Source organism: Giraffa tippelskirchi, chromosome 8 (assembly GCF_054371585.1).
Source record: "Giraffa tippelskirchi isolate mGirTip1 chromosome 8, T2T-mGirTip1v1.2.pri, whole genome shotgun sequence".
NCBI lineage: Eukaryota > Metazoa > Chordata > Mammalia > Artiodactyla > Giraffidae > Giraffa > Giraffa tippelskirchi.
In genome coordinates this window covers 33,247,869-33,269,592 of record NC_137282.1, presented here as the reverse complement: position 1 = coordinate 33,269,592, position 21,724 = coordinate 33,247,869, and the positions used below count along the sequence as shown (strand labels likewise).

The 21,724-nt window shown below is 36.4% G+C and overlaps 1 protein-coding gene across 6 annotated transcripts in view; it reads right to left on the bottom strand.

The window, feature by feature from the left end:
* LOC145518172 (uncharacterized) overlaps positions 1-21,724 on the bottom strand; it is a 1,384,210-nt gene that overhangs the window by 1,191,072 nt on the left and 171,414 nt on the right. The window lies entirely within an intron of this gene.

The window sequence follows — 21,724 nt, the reverse complement described above, 5'->3', positions numbered from 1 at the left end:
AAGCATTCTCCATAGTTTTTTGTGATCCACACAGTCAAAGGCATTAGCATAGTCAATGAAGCAGAAGTAGATTTTTTTCCTGGAATTCTCTTGCTTTTTCTGTGATCCAAAGGATCATTTTTGGTATTTTTTTCCCATCAGCCCTTCCATTCCTTCCTTCCATTTCCACATGATTTAACACAACATATTTTCAAGAATAACTACCTTGTCTTGAAGATATTTATTTTTATTCTTTCTCTTCAAAAACATGTTTCCAAATTATTATCTTCGCTTTTTTGTTAATTCTTCTTTTAAGTAAATGTCTAGCCAAGAAAGTTTCTCAATTCAGTTTCAATAATTTTTTGTGTAAAGTAAGCAGTCAATATATGTTATTGATTGCTTTAAAAATGCTTTTTATCATCTCTACTCATTAAAATGAGAAGACATTTATTCAAGCATAAAAAAGGAACTTCCTGATTTCAGGATCATTAGATTCATAAAGAGTTGATCCACTGAGGCAGATTATCTTCTTTCCATGATATTTTTTAATATGGGAAAGGCATTCAAACGATTTCAAAAGCTAAATGCTGTTCTGATATCCTGACAATAAATAAGCACATCTTCCTGCCCCAGGATATAGAACCAATATTTTTAATGGAACATTAGGAATTAGGAGGAAATTGAAAATTTTCATATACAGAAAAGATAATAATATATTACACTTCCTTTCATATTATTTTAGAGCCAAATATTTGATTCAATTACAGCCAATGAAAAACAAAATACTTGAACTCCTATTCTGTTTCAAGTTCCAGGTTACGGTTGAAGAAAACAAATGACAGATTACAGGCTTTTATCTCAAGAGGCTCACAGTCTACTTGAGAAGATAGACATACAAATATACCACTAAATGATAAGCATTTGCACAAGAGAGAAAGTCAATATACAGAAATAATTGATTATCTCTGAGGAAAGTTCAAGAGACAAACAACGGTAACAGTTTTATTGGGACAGAGTTTTGAAGGATTGATAGAAGTATGTCATACTGGGCCAGAGGGAGCTTTCTAAATAAATGTGACATGTGATTGGATAGAGTGTGAACTGCAAGATAGGAAAGGTGTGAGAAATAAGAGTCAGATTATGAGAAGTTATGTGGTTCAACCACAGAGACTTGAGTGAAAACAACGTAGTGAAATATAAAAACCTCTGAAAACTGGAAGTTAGATATAACCACAGTTCTAACAAGGATTGTTAAGTGTGTTGCTCCTTGATGCAGTTTCTCACAAAGAACCCAAGGACAGGTGATGTTATTCTTCAGTTTACAAAAGCTCAATGCAGTAGTCTAGCCATTGGTACTTCACTGATGCCATGTTTCTCAACCTCCAATAAATTTTATTTGAAAGTTAAGGCATTTCTTCCTATCTGAAGAAGCAAAAAAGACCTCATTCCTGTGGATGTGCTTGTTTCTGAGTTGTCTATAAAAATCTGCAACCAGAAATCACAACCCAGAATTTACAGTTCAAAGTATCTGATAGTGAGAATCTTCCTTAAACTCATTCTAATCAAAAAGAAAGCCACCTGTAGTTAATCATGTAATAGGGTATCATGAAGCTGATTAAGGATGATTTGCTTTAGTAAAATGGTTTCAGAACAATTTCAGAATTGGGTCAGGGAGAAAGGACAGAAGCAATTCTGTCAAAATTTTATTTTGCTTCTTCTGCTTTGTAAACTACCCATCTCTGTAAATTAGTGAATTAATATTAATAATGATAACAAAGCATAACTCAATAAATGGAGGCTTTTCTCACATAGAAAACATTTGCAAGGGCGCAGAATTGTAAGCAGAGCAGAAACCCTCAGTGTTGTCAGCATCTTTCTCAGTTGCACGCACTTCATCCTGTCTAGGCTTGTCTCCATCCTTCCGCGTAGACCGAGCGGCTCTCCCCAGCTGCTCTCTTTCAGATCAGTACACGCAGGAGCTTTATGTGCCTCTTTCAGCTTGTCCTCTTTAAATCACTCTTGCCCTCTTTCCTCAGCCTCTTCTCTCCCTTTTTGTCACAAACATGGCACTTTTACTGTTCTGAAATCCTCTTCCTTTGTTCCCCACCCTGAACACTCTTTCACTGGAACCCCTTTCTCTTCTGGTTCCTTAAACGTAATCACTTCTTTAACTTCTGTATGTTGGGTACTTCCCTGCCACTCTAAATCTTCTCTACATAACCCAGGTCCTAGCTTTGCTCCCTAAAATAAATCCTGATTTTTCATCTTAAATTTTCCCTCTCTCACAAGAGAGACGAACCACATACTTTTAGCAGCCACAGGCCCGTCCATGCTGAAATGTTCTGCCTCTGGTTTCTCAAAATGAATATCAATTCAGTTCAGTCGCTCAGTCGTGTCCAACTTTTTCTGACCCCATGAATCGCAGCACGCCAGGCCTCCCTGTCCATAACCAACTCCTGGAGTTTACCCAAACTCATGTCCATTGAGTCGGTGATGCCATCCAGCCATCTCATTTTCTCTCGTCCCCTTCTCCTCCTGCCCCTAGTCCTTCCCAGCATCAGGGTCTTTTCCAATGAGTCAACTCTTCGCATGAGGTGGCCAAAGAATTGGAGTTTCAGCTTCAATATCAGTCCTTCCAATGAACACCCAGGACTGATCTCCTTTAGGATGGACTGGTTGGATCTCCTTGCAGTCCAAGGGACTCTCAAGAGTCTTCTCCAATACGGCAGTTCAAAAGCATCAATTCTTCAGCGCTCAGCTTTCTTCACAGTCCAACTCTCACATCCATACATGACTACTGGAAAAACCATAGCCTTGACTAGACGGACCTTTGTTGGCAAAGTAATGTCTCTGCTTTTTAATATGCTATCTAGGTTGGTCATAACTTTCCTTCCAAGGAGTAAGTGCCTTTTAATGTCATGGCTGCAATCACCATCTGCACTGATTTTGGAGCCCCCAAAAATAAAGTCTGACACTGTTTCCACTATTTCCCCATCTATTTGCCATGAAGTGATGGGACCAGATGCCATGATCTTAGTTTTATGAATGTTGAGCTTTAAGCCAACTTTTTCACTCTTCTCTTTCACTTTCATCATGAGGCTCTTCAGTTCTTCTTCACTTTCTGCCATAAGGGTGGTGTCATCTGCAAATCTGAGGTTATTTGATATTTCTCCAAGCAACTTGATTCCAGCTTGTGTTTCTTCCAGCCCAGCTTTTCTCATGATGTACTCTGCATATAAGTTAAATAAGCTGGGTGACAATATACAGCCTTGACATACTCCTTTTCCTATTTGGAACCAGTCTGTTGTTCCATGTCCAGTTCTAACTGTTGCTTCCTGACCTGCATACAGGTTTCTCAAGAGGCAGGTCAGGTGGTCTGGTATGTCCATCTCTTTCAGAATTTTCCACAGTTTATTGTTTTCCACACAGTCAAAGGCTTTGGCATAGTCAATAAAGCAGAAAAAGATGTTTTTCTGGAACTCTCTTGCTTTTTCGATGATCCAGCAGATGTTGGCTATTTGATGTCTGGTTTCTCTGCCTTTTCTAAAACCAGTTTGACCATCTGGAAGTTCACAATTCACGTATTGCTGAAGCCTGGCTTGGAGAATTTTGAGCATTACTTTACTAGCATGTGAGATGAGAGCAACTGTGCGGTAGTTTGAGTATTCCTTGGCATTGCCTTTCTTTGGGATTGGGATGAAAGCTGATCTTTTCCAGTCCTGTGGCCACTGCTGATTTTTCCAAGTGCCGCTGAGAGGAGCTAACCCATGCCTGAGGACAGGGCTGGAGCCGGGAAGGAGCTACCCCCACCCCTGAGGTCTGGGGTGGAGGCTGGGAGGGGCTCCCCAACATCCAAGGTAAGGAGCAGTGGCTGCGCTTTGCTGGAGCAGCTGTGAAGAGATACCCCACATTCAAGGTAAGAGAAAACCAAGTAAGATGCTAGGCACTGAGAGAGGGCATCATAGGGCATACAGACTGAAACCACAATCACAGACAACCAGCCAATCTGATTACATGGACCACAGCTTTGTCTAACTCAGTGAAACTAAGCCATGACGTGGGGGCCACCCAAGACGGACAGGTCATGGTGGAGAGGGAGGTCTGACAGAATGTGGTCCACTGGAGGAGGGCATGGCAAACCACTTCAGTATTCTTGCCTTGAGAACCCCATGAACAGTATGAAAAGGCAAAAAGATAGGACAAAATGAATATAGACAGAACTTAACCTCATCTTACGATCTCTTAGGAGTCCCTCTGTCTACTAATGGGATTTCACCCAAAATAAGCTGAAAATCTCAGAAAATTTGTTCTCATATATTTTTTTTTTCCCCCAATCTAGAGTTTTCTTCAAAAGTAATCCATCTCCCAAACTGTTCCTCCCTGGTCTCACTGCACCTACTTGCCTTGTGCAGCTGTCTGGTAACAACGGCTCTCCTAACTGGTTTCTGGCCTAGTCTTGCCGCTCCTTTGAACCATTATCCACAGTGCTAATGTATAGATGTTGTAACATTAACAATAATTGTATGTTCAAAAGCTCACGTCTTGACCATTTTCTAGAATGCCTTAAATTAGCAGTAAAGGCTCTCTTCGACCTGGACAGTCCTTCTGCCCTCACTTTCCAGAGTTTCTCACCATGTCTTTTACACTCATCTTCAGTACTATTTGCTGGCCCAAAGTTAGCATCTTTCTTTGCCTGTGTTTTTGCTTGGTACTTCCAAATTACTGTTCTTCAAAAGCCATCTCCCCACACTTATGCAATACATCCACTAAGGTTCAGTTCAAATGCCATAGCTGGAAATAAAAAAGTAGGCTATCCATGGTTATTCAACTCAGAAGGTAGCACTGCTTCCTCTGAGTGCACATAGCTCATTCTCTATGGTGGCAAATGGGGTTTTTTCTCTTATGCAGAGAAACAAGCGGTGACAAGCTAAATTTCATATACTCTTTAACAATTAATTAAGGAATGAAATTTTATAATTTCTATACATATTCAAACAATAGTAAACCTTGTGAGAGAGGATCAGATGTTATGGAAAACAGAAAATCTTGTTTTAAAACTTGTAACAATAATCTGAATGTATGGCTTCCCTGGTGGCTCAGTTGATAAAGAATCTGCCTGCATTGAGAAAGACCTGGGTTCAATCCCTGGGTTGGGAAGATCCCCTGGAGGGCATGGCACTCCACCCCAGTATTCTTGCTTGGAGAATCTCCATGAACAGAGGAGCCTGGCAGGCTACAATCCATGGGGTTGCAAAGAGTTGGACATGATTGAGCGACTAAGCACATGGTTTGCATATCATTGTTTCAGTTCAGTTCAGTCACTCAGTTGTGTCTGAATCTTTGCAAACCCATCAACCGCAGCACTCCAGGCCTCCCTGTCCATCACCAACTCCTGGAGTCCACACAAACCCATGCCCATTGAGTCAGTGATGCCATCCAACCATCTCATCCTCTGACATCCCCTTCTCCTCCTGCCCTCAATCTTTCCCAGAATCAGGGTCTTTTCCAATGAGTCGGCTCTTCGCATCAGGTGGCCAAAGTATTGGAGTTTCAGCTTCAACATCAGTCCTTCCAATGAATATTCAGGACTGATTTCCTTTAGGACGGACTGGCTGGATCTCCTTGCAGTCCAAGGGACTCTGGAGAGTCTTCTCCAACACCACAGTTCAAAAGCATCAATTCTTCGGTGCTCAGGTTTCCTTATAGTCCAACTCTCACATCCATACATGCATTGTTTAGAGAATGTATTAAATTTTTCAACTGCATCTTGATGTTGAGGAACTTTACATTCTTATAAATATTTCATATAGATATAGGTTATATGGTAATACATAGATATACAAATATGTAATCATATAAGCAATTGTTTAAGTTTTGAATGTTGCACAGAGTCAGCTTGGACTAGTTATGGCCTTTGAAATTTCACTTTTATTTATCAAAACAATGTGCTACAAGGTAACAGAATTTGTTCACAAATCTCATGCATGAATGAGGCCCAATATTACCTTGTGGTATAAACAAAATAACTTTCATATAGACAACACTTTCTATGAATAAAAGCATTCAGGAAATGAAGCAATTTACTGATTTTTCACTGCTGCTGCTGCTAAGTCGCTTCAGTCGTGTCTGACTCTGTGAGACCCCATAAATGGAAGCCCACCAGGCTCCCCTGTCCCTGGGATTCTCCAGGCAAGAGTACTGGAGTGGGGTGCCATTGCCTTCTCCGGATTTTTCATTATTTGTACATATTAACTCACATAGGTTTATGAGTGAGGTTTAAGTATAAAATGTAATTTTAAATAAGAATGGCTTGGGGGAATGGCTTATATTTGTCTATAGTTTATACCATATTTTAATAAAAATATCAAAGATATTTCTTAGCACTCAAAATCCTATACACAAGATCCCTAAGCTATATGAATGGATTACCTGACTGTAATTTTAAAGAAAGTAATCTATGCTGATTCTTGTTAGGTAATAGTTTTACTATTATACATGCACTGAGAGTACATATATTTAGGGAACACAAAAATAGCTTCAAGTTTAAAGTGTACAGCATGATGATCTGATATGCATACATAGTGAAAGAATGATCATTACTATTTTTTCTTTAAATATTTAATAGACCTTGTCAGTAAAACCATCTGGTCCTGGACTTTTGTTTCTTGGGAGATTTTTTATTTCAGATATAATCTCCTTGATAGTAACTGATCTGTTCAGTTTCTGTTTCTTATCAATCAGTCTTGGTAGGTTATGTATTTTTCAGAATTTAGCCATTTCTTCTTGATTGCCCAATGTAATTTTTGGCATATTGTTGTTCTTAGTTGTCTCTTATGAGTCTTTGTATTTCTGTGGCATCAGTTGTAATTTTTCCTTCATTTTAACTTTATTTGAGTACTCTCTTTTATTCTTGATGAGTCTAGGTAAACATTTATCTGTGTGTGTGTGTTTTATCTTTTCAGAAGAGCTCCTGGTTTCACTGATCTTTTCAATTGTCTTTCAGTCTCTGTTTCATTTATTTCTATTCATTTTTCCTTTTGACTAATTTTAGACATAGGTTGTTCTTTTTTTAGTTTCTTGAGGTGCAAAGTTAGGTTGTTTATTTGAGATCTTTCTTTTTTCTTATTCTAGTTATTTATCAACATAAATTTAGAAATGCCTTTGCTGCATCCCATAAATTTTGGTATATTTCTGTTTTCATTTGAGTCAAAATATTTTTTTATTCCTTTGACCCATTGTTTAGGAGCATGTTATTTAATCTCCACATATTTGTATATTTTCCAGTTATCATGTAATCAATTTGTAATCATGCTATTAATAATTTTTACTTAATGGACAAAATTAACAAAATATTCCAAATAAAAATTATACTCAAATTAGCAAATTGCTAGATTCTCAATTTTGTCATTCTAATCTTGAAGTGAAATCCATAATGGTTAAAGTAGGACTTCTTTTAAAAATGTAGGAATCCTTGTAACACTCTGAGGTGGGGTCAAAACTATTAAAAATGAAAAATAATTGCTGTCTAAACAAAGTCTTATTTCACAGTAGGTCTTTAAAGAATATTTTAATTCTGGAACATTTTCAAAATTGTGCATTTAAAGGTGATACTCTTTCATAAAAATTGGGTGCATTTAGATAATTATTTTTCCAGTTCATTAACAAAATTGCCAATAAATCTTTTGTACTAAGTGAAGTAAATCTCACAATTTTGTAAATCAAGTGTCTCTCCTTGTTGAAGCTACATTATTCTCAACATTAAGTGTATAACTATTAAGGTTTATATATCTTTACTCTTTCAGTGTACCAAAATAGATTTTCTCTAGGCATTCTCATACTTCTGGATAAGAGATAGACTAAACAAATGGACACAGATATTTGGAAGGTTTGTGTGTGAAGTTAATGCTTTGCCTTTTTTAAAAGTGACATTCTCTTGGCCCCTTGTCATTATTAGAAATGCATTGGCTCTATAGAATACACAAACAATACACAATTCCATCAACCAAATGATACACATATTTGGGAATCATGCATGATTGAGATACAACAGAAGTGCTAAGTGTTTTTTTGTTTGTTTTCAAATAATATGGATATTTTATGCATTATGTAAAACATTACAAAATATCCAATTCCTAAAACATCTTCTTCATTTTGCTTACAGCAAAATGATACATGTAGTAGAGTAGATAAATAAAATTATAACAATATTTTTGTCTTCTACTAAAGCTTTTCAAGTTTGCCTTCTTAAAATTATTTTTTTAATTTTTCATGTTTGTTCACGAGCCTATGAGTCAAAACTATTCTTTAAAATACTCATCTTACCATGGTATCCTAAAATCCATAGGCATTCATTTACTGAAACACTTAGTCCTCTGACAAATTATACCAAAAAAAAAAAGTGTTTAATTACCAATTGCAAAAATTTGAGAGTGGATATTGCTTCTCAGCATCACATATGAGAGGGTAATTACTATGCTGAAGTATAATGAAACCCTCATTATGCTCACAATCAACGACCAAAAATAAAATCATCTTGAAGGATGATGCAGGTGCTTGCTGTGCATTATAGAAATACGTTTAAAGTTTTACAGACTCTTTATCTATAAGGAAAAATCATCTTTCCAGTTGTGACCACCATTCAGAGTAAGTCCAAGTGATATTTTTACTAAAAATCTCTCTCCCTCACCCCAAAGACCCTTCCTTTCTCTCATCATTTTGGGATATGGTTTGGGTAGAAAATCCTATATAGCCACACAGGCACTACTAAGTATTAAAGCAAAACCTACAGTGTGATAAACCAACTGTTTGAATTATTGAATCTGAGTTAAAGCATTTTCCAATTCTATGAGATATATGTGAGACTACCCTTTTGTTGTTACTTAGTTGCTCAATTGTGTCTGGCTCTTTTGTGACCCCATGGAGGTAGCCCACGAGGCTTCTCTGTCCATGGGATTCTCCAGGCAAGAATACTGGAGTAGGTAGCCATTCCCTTCTCCAGGGTATCTTCCCAACCCAGGGATCGAACCTGCATCTCTTTCATTGGCAGGCAGTTTCTTTCCCACTGAGCCACCAGGGAATTCCCTGAGACTCCCCTTTAAGGACTTACTTATCATATAATTTTAAAAGCTGAATGTTAAAGTTTGGAAATAGTCTCATCTGATCCTTGTTCTTTATCTGTCAACTCTTGAAATGTTAGAAGTGGTTTGCTTAAGGTGTATAGAAAAATAGCTTGTTGCAAAATAGAGTCTATTAGCAATATTAGATAATTATGCTGTGTAAGTAATCAGGAATTACAAAACTTTCTACTAATATATTGTTTATTTTCTTTAACAAGTAAATTTTCAAGTATGACTTTTAAATGATGAATTTTCTGACATGCCATAAGTTTTTACTATATTTATTCAGATAGTTTACACTAAAATTTTAGTTAAAAAGCCAAGTTTCAAAAAAAAAAAAAGTGGCATTTTTATTTTACTTGAAGTTTAAGAATTGCATTTTTCTCTTTCAGCTTCTTTGCTGTACAATTTTTTTTTATGCTCTTGAACTTGTGGACAATACTTTCATAGATCTTGTAGCTCCAACAACTGTCAAAAATGTCATCCCAACAGAATGAAGAATGTCCTCGGTTAGTTTATAGAAGAATGTTGTATTTTTACATTCTTTGATGTCGTAAGAGTCTGCCTGAAAATGGACAACTGCCTCATAGGTAATTCGGTTGTGAATCCCATTTTCTTATTTCAGTGAATCAATGATTGTCTTATATACACTGTATAAAACATATTTTAGAAACGTTTATACTGGCCTGCAGAATTAAATTCTTCCACTGTTCTCAAATCCCTAGAGAAAATGGGAACTGTGTGCCAAACAAATCCTGTTTGCTTTCAGAAGTGTCAAATATACATCTGTCTAGCTATTTACACACCTCTGTTTTATTCTGAGTTCCTCTACAATGACAGCAAAGATGCATTGATGGGAGATACAGCACATTACTCTTGAAACTGCCAGCGAATTTGGTACAGCACTTTATTTTGTTTGGTGTTTTAAGGAAGAGAAAGAATTAAATTTACTACTATTTAAAGTAAAAATATACAGCTCTGGCGTGATTGCACATCTGTTATCTGTAAAGGAAACCATAAACGTGCTGTCATTCCGGCCTTTAAATTGTTGCTGTAAACTTCCAAAAACATCGACCAAATTTACTTATCCCAGCTAGTTTAATTATATCAGCTTATTAAATAGGAAATGACAGAGGAGCAAAGTGACTTTTAAAAAAATATTATGATGTCTGATGTATTTTCATGTGGACACTAGCCAACATTTAGAAAGGGCACTTATTAACTAATTACCTACTGCCATATGTTAATGGAATATAATGGTAGCCTCCTGTCAGAATTACTCTTGTGTATTATGGTTTTAATTTTCTTTTTCTAAATGTGTGTATATTTAATTCTTTAGCTTCAACAAAATAAAAAACATATATTATGGTAAGTAATATGAGATAAAATTCCTCTTCCTTCATGTAAGGGAACACAGAACCATGAAAGAACTGACTTCAGGGAACCCAGCACAAATCTGGGAGCTCATTTCAGGGGCTCTCCTTTTCACTGAATAACTCGGTTTATTTTTTATCCTTCTTACTTCCTGTATAAAAGGACTCAAAATTACCTTCTAGACCTGGGAAACAAATAGGGGATTCTGGACATAATCAATTTCCACTGCAGTTTTTTCATCTGGAAAATCCCTGATTTAATTGTTAAAATAAAGAGACATGTTTACTTGTTTGTATTCATATAAACCCCCATGAGTCCCCAGTATGTCTCTTTCCATGACTCCACAAATAGAGAAATAGAGTCCTCTTTCTTCTCTTCCTCTCACTGTCTCACCCTGTTTTCTTACCTCTTTTCCTTGCTTTTCTTCCCCCTTTCTGCTCATTGCTGGATTTTAAAATGTTAATTTATCACCCACTACTTACGTGTGGGGCAGGGGGTAAGATGGTTAGACAGCATCACTGACTCAATGGACATGAGTTTGAGCAAACTCCAGGAGATAGTGGAGGACAGAGGAGCCTGGTGTGCTACAGTCCATAGGGTTGCAAAGAGGTAGATATGACTTAGCAACTGAACAACAATAACAACTTACATGGTAGAGTAATCGTATACTATTACTCAGAGATGTAGTTACAGAGACATGTCTATATTTGGATTATCAAAGTCATGCTTTGCTTTAAAATATTTGCTGGAGACACACAGTTGCCCTATCAGTATCTTGTCATTTAAGGACAATAACAAAATACAAAGTAATAATAACTCTGTCCATGTGCTGCTTTGACAATTTAAATCAATCTCATGTGGAATTCAGACTCAGCTATATGCATATTAGCCTCTGTCTAAATAATCCTTCCACTTCCATTTACTTCCCCCTATGTCCCCACTGTTTTGAACAGCGTTTTGTGTCCAAATACTCAAAATTTTTGTGCTTACAATGCCCTCTCTTCAATAAATTAATCAGAATTCAAAGCATAAAACATCATGGAAGTCAGACCCAAAAGCAAACCTAGATTTGATATGTTCAAATGACAGTTGTCAGTTAAATAAATGCCATTTTCTTTTTTAAGCGTTCAATTATTTATTCAGAAAATTGAGCAAATTTTCACCAGGCACTGGGAATATAGCAATTAACAAAACTGAGCAAACTCTCTCCTTCGTGAGACATGCATTTGAATGAGTGTGGAGTGGGGAAAGACAAAAAATAAGAAAAATAAATAAAACATATGATGTGTTGAAATTTTCCCAAAATAAAAATAAACAAGTAAAGTAGTACAGAGTTGACGATAGGAGATTTTATGTACACTGATAAATAAGGACCCACTAAGAAGGGGATACTAAAATCAAGATCTGATAGAAGTGAGTAGACAGGCTAGGTGGATATTTGGGAAAGAATCCAGGCAGAGAAAATAACAAATTCAAAGGCCCTGAAAGGTGGGTGTCTTTTGTGTCCCAAGATCTTCAAGGAGGTAGTAAGTAGAGTTGAGAATGAGGAACGGAGTGATAAGAAGTGATATCAGAGATGACTAGAGGCCAATGTATACATGCTTTTTAAGAAATGTTCAAAGCTTTGACTTATAATCTGAGGAAAGATGGAAACTCATTTGAATGTTTGAGTAGATGAGTGACATGCTTTGATTTTTGTTGGAATAAGAGCTGTAGTAGAGAACAGAGATTAGGAGAATAGATTCTGGTACCTGATAGCCTTGGGACCTATCTCTGACACTAATCAACTATGTGGTTTTGGTCAATTTACTCTATCTTACTGTGGCTCATCTTTCTCATGGGTAAACTAATGATGATAGTTGTATCTACTTCATAGAAGTAAAGTAAGTAAGTAAGTGTTAGTTGCTCAGTCAGCCCAACTCTTTGCGACCCCATGGGCTGCAGTCCACCAGGCTCCTCTGTCCATGAGATTTTCCAGGCAAGGATACTGGAGTGGGTTGCCATTTCCTTCTCCAGGGGATCTCCCCAACCCAGGGATCGAACCCGGGTCTCCTGAACTGCAGGCAGATTCTTTACCAACTGAGCTACAAGGGAAGTATAATAAGCATTAAATTATTTAATATTTGTAAACCACAGGGTAAGGAATATCAAGTATGTGTTGAATGTGGACATTGAAAGTCAAAGGATAAGGCCAAGACACCAATTACAAAGCTATCAAAATAAGGTATTTTAGAAATATTACATTAGCTTGCATGAGGGCAGTAGAACTACAAGTAGTTAAAAGAAGTGATCAGCTTCCATGTATATTTTGATGGTAGCACCAACAGAACTCCTTTAGCTTACATGTGAAGTGTGAAAGACAAAGAGAAGGAAAGGTTGAATGACAAGTTTTAGGGTAAGCAATTGAAATGGAAGTTGGCATATTTTAAAACAGGGGAGGTGATGAGGTGAGGAGGCCGATTTGGGATTGCATTGGATGAACATTTTTTAAACATTTTTTAAACATTTTTTACAAGATTTTTGGGGGATTACTTTTAAAGCTTGAGATTCCTTTTAGACATTCAAGTAGAGATGTCAAATTTGGTTTAGACATATGAGTCTGGATGCAGGGACAAGTTCAGAACCAAGGTATAGATTTGGGACTTGTCAACCTAAATAAAGCCAAGAGAAATGATGAGGTTACAAGTGAGTGTAGGGAGAGAAGCAGTCCGAGGACTAAAGTTTAGCTGTCAGGGAGACAAAGAGGATACACAAAGGGAAAGAAACAAAAACAAAAACAAAAAAACACAGAAGAATGTGATGGCCTGCACATTAAGGAACATGTGATCAAGTGTACTTGTTGCTTTTAGATCAGCTGAGATTGGGCTGTGGTTTTAACAACAGAGACATCATTTTTAGACTATGATGTGAGCAGTTTCTGCAAAAATATAGGAATGAATTCCTAAAAGTAATGATTTCCATGGCAAATGTAAAGAAAGGGGGTAGAAATCACTCATACTGGAAACTGTTCGGAGGAGCATTTATGTAAAGACAAAAAGAAAAGGAATATTAGCTGAAAATGGAGGTGAATGAAATAATATTGTATTCACATAAAAATAATATGATTTTATCTTATACTATCAGAAAATATCCAGTAGAGATATTTTTGATAATGACGCAGGAGAAAAGTGGAATAATTTCTAGAGATAAGTACTTCAGCAGGTAAGAGTTGCTAAATTTGTTTAATTAACTGGAAGGGTGGTCAAGTGAATCAAAGCTATCAGATTAGTACAGCCATGTATATAGAGCTTTAACTTTATGATTATCTTTTAGGTAGAAATATTTTGAAATATCTGGACATCTCATTATTTCTTTTCTCTGGGAACAAACAAATACAACATCAAGCAGGAGGATTCCAGTTTCCTGGAGCCTTTTTTTTTTTTCTAATACATGAAACTATTCTCTTTTCTGTTGGAGAAGGAAATGGCAACCCACTCCAGTACTCTTGCCTGGAGAATCCCAGGGACGGGGGAGCCTGGTGGGCGGCCGTCTCTGGGGTTGCACAGAGTCGGACACGACTGAAGCGACTTAGCAGCAGCAGTAGCAGCATTCTCTTTTCTGTAGTTGATTAGATCAAGAATGGACTCCACTCCTCTCCCCCCAGGCATAATATAGATGAGTAGGAGTCTCTCCTATTGGAATTTAAATTGAGGGATTGCAGTGACTTTCTCTCTGTTCCAAGTATATCAGTCAGTGTGAATCAGGAAAATAGAAACCACGTAGTTTTTTTAAAAAGAGGGGATTTAATAGGACAGGTTGATTATCCAGATATGAGAAAAATGAAAGAGCAAAAAGGAAAACCTTGAAGTAGCATAGATATCATCCACCAGGTAGAACATATCACAGGTGGAGCTGAGTTAGCAATTATATCACTAACCAGAAAGGAACCACCACCAGTAGGACTGAGTTAACCCTGAAGCTATCACTCACAGACCAAAATGAAGAGATGATGTGACCAGAATCTAAGAGCTCAAAGAACCTCCGACTTTCGAAGAGAGCAGGATATCTCTGCCTTTCCAGAGAGAAAGGGATAATCTGGCTGGTACTAGAATCTACTCAGAGCATAGCTGGTGATGAGGACGCTGAAACATTCCAGGGATAGAAAGAGCCCATGTTATCTTCTGTTATCAAACTGAAAGTAACAGGATATGGTAATCAAAAAAAAAAGAAAAAAGGAAACCCTTCTCCAAGATGTCTGCCTTTCACTCTCACTCCAGATTATAGACAAAAACTAGAATTTTGTCTAGAATTCTAGACAAAAACTCTCACTCCAGATTCTAGGGCCACCAGCAAGTGAATCTGATGATGGTACTGTGCAGGCTGCAGCTCCAGTGTCACAAGAAAGAGAAAGAAGGGTGGGCTTGGCACTGAAGAAAAACAAGGAAATAACCAGCACAGTATATAAGCTGAGGAGTGTGGGGGTAAACGTCCCTCACACAGGATGTGGATGAAGAGGAGAGACAGCTGTCCTCCTGCAGGGAATGAGAAGAAATGTGTTCTTTCCAAATGGATACAGAGTAAATGCAAATATATTTCCCCTTGGTTTTGCATTTCCAAGTTTCAGCCACTGACACCCAGCTGCATTCCTGCTCTTACACTTTATAAGACATTTTATGCCCTTAAAATTGTTTTCTCCCTTTACTTTATCGAGCTAAAACACTCAGCAAAATAGTTGGCAGGTATTAAAACTCCAAACAATATTTACTGAAGGAGAAATTGTATGTTGTTTTCTGAAGCTTGCTGTAAACTTCCATTTAATATTCTGTTTAAAATATTTAAATCTAGTTAAAATAGTCTATGTATCTGTGCTGACCCACATGTGAAGTACTAGCTATGTGTGGCAGCTTAGCATTGAAATGTGACAATTTAGGTACCAAATGTTTACTTTCTTTGAATTTTAATTAATTTAAATTTAATTTTAAACTCTGATACTCTAAGTCAGTTGGAAATATTTTAAGAATATTTGGAACAACTGGAGATGTTACTCTACTTTTTCAAATGTAAATAAACATCAGGTATTTCTGATGAAAATACAACATTTAAACAGCTATATGAAAACAGAATGTAAAATAGCTCATTAAAATTTTTATATTGATTCCATGGTGAAATAATACTGTTTTGGGTATATTAGGTTAAATAAAATATATTGTAAATAGGTAAAATATTTTTACCAAAAATAGGTAAAAAATAAATTTTACCTATTTATTTTTATTTTAATGTGGCTACTGAAAAGTCTAAAATTACATAGATGGCTCACATTTCTACTGATAAGAGCTCCTCTAGACTCTTGCTAGTGGAGGTCTGCTCTGTGGACTAATAGCATATGCATTATCTTGTGTATAATCTTAAGCCCCTCCCAGACAAACTGAATTTGAATCTGAATTAGCTTTTTAACAAGATCTCCAGGTAATTTGTATGAATATTATAGTTTGAGAAGCACTGCTTGGAACTATTTTCATATTCATCCCTTCCTCTAGAGTAAAGATCAAATTCCGTCTGTACTGCCTGTCTCAAAACATGACTCAGTAATGAAAATAAAGGATTCAAACTCATGAAAATGAGAGCTTGGTAAATAAGGAAATGATACCTGTTTAACATGGAAGTTGGTTGAATAACACAATTTTCCCCAGCCCCTAATATTAAAATTTCTATCATATAGTTGCTTGTTTGTTACTGATACAGCAGATTTGCACCATGAATCCAAACAGAACTAAACTCGTCATTCTGTCTGAGGACCAAGTGCTATATGGTGCCATTTTGCTCAGAATTCTCCCTTTGTCTCAGTACAGCCCAGTGATCCATAGTGGAAAAAATTTACTGGAGAGTTCTCACTAATCTTTGCAAATATTCTTATTTTCAGAATCAGTATCTTCAACACTTCCTTATCTCCTCTTTCATCAAATCAGTTCAGTTCAGTTCACTTCAGTCGCTCAGTCATGTCCGACTCTTTGCAACCCCATGAACCACAGCATGCCAGGCCTCCCTGTCCAACAGCAACTCCCAGAGTTTACCCAAACCCGTGTCCATTGAGTCAGTGATGCCATCCAACCATCTCATCCTCTGTCGTCCACTTCTCCTCCGCCCTCAATCTTTCCCAGCATCAGGGTCTTTTCAAATGAGTCAGTTCTTTGCATAGGTGGCCAAAGTATTGGAGTTTCAGCTTCAACATCAGTCCTTCCAATGAACGCCCAGGGCTGATCTCCTTGCAGTCCAAGGGACTCTGGAGAGTCTTCTCCAACACCACAGTTCAAAAGCATCAATTCTTCTGAGCTAAGCTTTCATCAAATTACTTTCATATTATTTCTAAAGTTAAATTATGGAATGATTGTTTAATTCATTTATTTATCAGAAATGTACCTGTCATTTGAATAGCCCTAGTCCATGGGATCACAAAGAGTCAGACACAACTGAGCACATGCACAAGCATCATTGTCAGCAATGCTATCACCTCTGCTCTGTCTGATTATACAGGCTCTAACTTTATTCTGGGCTTCCCTGGTGGCTCAATGGTAAAAGAATCCACCTGCCAAGCATGAGACGCAGGTTTGATCCCTGGGTCTGGAAGATCCCCCAGAGAAAGAAATAGGAACCCACTCCAGTATCCTTGCCTGGGAAATCCCATGGACAGAGGAGCCTGGCCGGCTACAGTCCATAGGGTTGCAAAGAGTCAGACACAACTGAGCAACTAAACAGCAACAACTTTATTTTGTTAAGTTTTGAATTGTTAGTGTGTGACTTTGTAGTATGCATTGTTTACAGAAATATATTTAGCAAGCAGACATATCTGAATCCATTATTTTTATAAATTTTGAGAACACTGAAAAATCTGAGAAATTCGTTATTTCAACTGTTAGGTTAAGGAATCATTTCCAAAGAAGACTGTAAAATATGAGTGATGACTGCTGGAAGTATTGTTTAACACCAAAATAGGTTTTCAACTGTTCTTAGTTTACTATTTATATTGTGCTTAATTCCAAAAAGAATCTGAAACTGAGTACAATAAAAGACACAGATTCAAAGATACATTAAAAAAAAAAAACTGAGTAGTAATTAAATGAGTGAGGGAAGGAAAAAAGGAAATATATTTTTGCTTAAAAACTTGACTAAGAAGAGCTATTAATTCTGAATGATAAACATATCTGACCTTACTAGCAAAGAGCAAAATAGCCTAGACATTCAATAAATACTAAAATATTTAAATATTTTGAAAAACATATATAAAGGACATGGAAAACCCCATTGGGTATTTTATTCAAAAATCAGTCTCTCACATATGCAAAAAGGTATTTCTCAAAAGCTTATTACCTACATTAATTTTCATCAAAAACTGAGTACTTACTATATCCTAGTTCAGTGCTGAAGCCCTAAGAGAAACTGCTGAAAACTTTGTTGATTAAAAAAGAAATGAAATACCTTCTATATGCATGCATGAAACTGAGGCAAGGGATGCAGTGATAAAGAAAGCTCACAGGGCCACTCATAGAACAGAACAGGAAGGAAGACGCACATCAAACAAGATCCCAGAAAGTAAAGTGTAAAAATTTCAAGATGCTATATGAGCCTATATTGAGACATTTTATCCCAGGCTGAAGGTCATGGAAACTTGCTGGAGGAAATGACATTTACGCTAAGACTGAAGAATAAGTTCGAGTTCTGCAGACTAAGGGAGCAACTTGTGTAAAGTCTCTAAAGCAAAGTACAAGTGCATGTGCTTGAGGGTAAAAGTGAGGACTGACTCCTGCAGGAAAGGTTAAGGTGTTTGAATGGAAAAGGCACTTTGGGTCTATGAAGATTTTATTCTTAATCCTAGGGATACTGGGAGGGAATTAGAGAGATTTTAAAGTTGGAGCCATTCACATATTTTGAAATGATATTCTGCTAGAGCAGAAAGTAGTTATATGGAAGCTTTACTTGACAGAAGATGTCAGTTATGAGATTAATGAAATGGTTCAAATTGGGAAAGGTGTTGGTTGACTGGACTCAGAGATGACGGGAACAAAGATTTAAAAACAGACAGATGAAGACAGGATGCACAGGGAAACCTGGTTTTGTGAATAATACTTACATGAACAAAATGGTTCAGAATCATCCACATTGAAAGTATATTTGAGGTTTTCTGTTTGGGAAACTAGATGGAGACAAGTTGTTAAAGCTGTTTGGAAGATGGTCTTTTTTCCCTTCATTTTGCATTTAATACAAACTCTAAGACAGAGAGCCAGGAGTATTCAATGTGGCAGTTAGAAATCTTTATATAGGGTTCTATAATTTCCATGGTGGCTCAGCAGTAAAGAATCCACCTGCAATGCAGGAGACAAAAATTCAATCCTGGATTGTGAAGATCTCCTGGAGAAGGAAATGACAACTCACTCCAATATTCTTGCCTGGGAAATCCCATGGACAGAGGAGCCTGGCTCATGGTCCATGGGATCACAAGAGTCTGACACAACTTAGTGACTAAACAACAAAAACAATTTTTGTCTCTACAAGGAAAGATATTTTTGGTCCATAAAAACAAAAACATAGGGCCATTTTGCCCCCAGGTTAATGTCTTCTGTCACATTAGCTATCCTTACTTTACATAATAAGGCCGGCCAAGTGCCAGTAGGAGTACCTCTTGCTAAAATGACAAACATACATGTATATATATATATACATACATACATACATTTAGAGAAAAATTACTTGTTTGCTTTTGGTATTTGAAGAATGACCTGGAAGGCACACAGATTTAGCAGACATGGAAGCATAGTCTGGACTTCAGTAGACTCTTGGTTATGTTATAGGTAGTGATCTAATCATTCCAATTTTATCACTAAAACCTGATCATGATCCTAATTCTTTAAAATGACTATTATTTTTGTCCTGGAAATCTATCAGTCCCCATTCAGTTAGATATACTAAAGATCTATTTTCTTTACTCATGAAATAATGGACTTCAATAAATCATGTGAATCTTTTCAGTTTATAAGAAACTCCTATTACAATATTGTAAAGTAATTAGCCCCCAACTAAAATAAATAAATTTATATAAAAAAAAAAAAAAAGAAACTCCTGCTTTCTAAATTATCATGTTTCCCTGAGGAGCAAGACTTCTAATTGAGACAAGTTCCCAGATGTATTTTATGTTCTTATAATTATTTTAAAACATATGGCAATAAAAAAGTTATGCCTCTGCAGTGTATTTTTATGTATTCTTGTGATCTTACAGATTCAAGTAGCAACCACGATTTGAAATCATGTGCTTCTCTAAATATAATTAGTATTCAATGAAGAGAATATAGGTTTATAACAAAATATATACACATAGTTCATGTCCTAAGCATGTTTAGTTTAATATTTTAATTATTTATGAAATGGTATTATAAATTTTAAGTCCTAAATGTATTACTCTATACCTGAAATTGACAAATCAATGGTCCAATTTGAAAATGGAAAATTAACAAATTAAACTAATTCAGCTCTTACTGTATAAGTTTTATGACAGTGAATATAATGGTTGGCACGTGTTACCTAGAGGAATTTCAATTAGTTCACAAAGGAATTTATATATTTCTGCAAACAGAGAGATTAATTCCAAGATACAACTCCTTACACCAAAAATTTATAAAAGACCCAAAGCATGATTGTGTTAGTAACCTGACACAGAACACTTTGAAAATTAAAAAAAAAAAGAAAGGAAAAGTGAGGTATTTGTAAGTCAGAGTCTCCATGTGTACATAAATTCAGTTCAGATAGTTCAAAAGAGATGCTGATGAAGGGAATGTTTACACATTTGGGGCAAGGTTACAAATAAAGAACAAAGAATAGTGGGACATCCAGACCACACACACAGAGCAGGCTGCTGTAATGACTTCTTACAGGCTTAAGGAACAAGAGAAGGAGATGGTGTTACTGAATCCCAATGAAAACAGGAGCAATAGAGGAGTATATGTGGGTGAGAGAAACAAAACAAATGTATATATATATATATAGACCCTTCAAGGTGTGAACTTTCAAAGACACAAATGTGCTTTCAGTCATGAGTTAAATTGCAGTTTGCCCTCTGTGTCCCAGTCAGTAACTCTTCTTGCTTGTTCATTGGATGCCAGCTGTTGCATAGCACTGATGTACTTTTCAGGGTACTATATTATAAGATGTAAAATGTTTTATTTTTGCGCTCTTTTTTATGTATTATTTGTGTGAAAAGTAAACCTATTACAGTACAGTACTATATAGCTGAGTGTGTTAATTAGGTACGTAAGTTAAGTATGTCAGACTTAGGAACAAACTGAACTTACAAACCTGCTCTCAGAATGGAACTAATGTGTTTGTAGTTGACTTACTACACACACATATGAATATCTTGAATACCATGATAAATATAGTATTCAGTGCTATTCTTAAACATCAGAGCTTGTAGGATGTGAAAAAATTGCACATAATAGATTTACCCCAACATTATAATTTCGTTAACCTTATTCCTTACTCTACATCATTCTTGATATTATTCCAAGAGAATTCTAGAATCTGGATCTTATTGAAAGTAGACTATAAGCCTAATATTCAAGTAAATCTCAAAAAAAGAAATGTTATATATCCAAGTTAGAGCTGAAAAATTATACTGAAAATCCAGAATGAATACACTGTATCAGTAAATCTGACCCAATCCAACCTTACATTGCAAATTTTTTAAACTAAATTTTGAATTCATTCCTACAAATGCTCTGTAGTTCTTGCTTATACAAAGAAACATGGTCTTCCAACTCCTTTGCATATATAATATTTCCTCCCAGAAAAGACCTTGAATTTCTCCTCTGGGCTATTATTTAACACTTATTAGGATCAAAACCCAATCCTTCACATCTGGGGATTCCCTGAGAAAACTGTTTCAATAACCAAAGGAATTTGTTGTACATAATGACTTTATTTATTGTTTATCCATCCAGAATGATACTAGTTACATACAATTCTTGGGGAACTTTAGAAAATAGCTATAGGGATAGTTTTCTGTAAAATCTTGATGAACCTCGGCTGGGAAAGGCTGGTACATGAAGAGGAGCGGGTGGTACGTGCCCCCTCCGAAGTTATTGCAAAGCCTAATGCAATCATCAGACAGGAAAGAATAGTTAGCTATCTTTGGCAATAAATATTCAGGGATTTGGGGTTATCCAAGATTCTTTGTTTTGTCTGTCTGTCTGTCCAAATATTCTTTTTACAAATCTCAAGGCTCCACATTT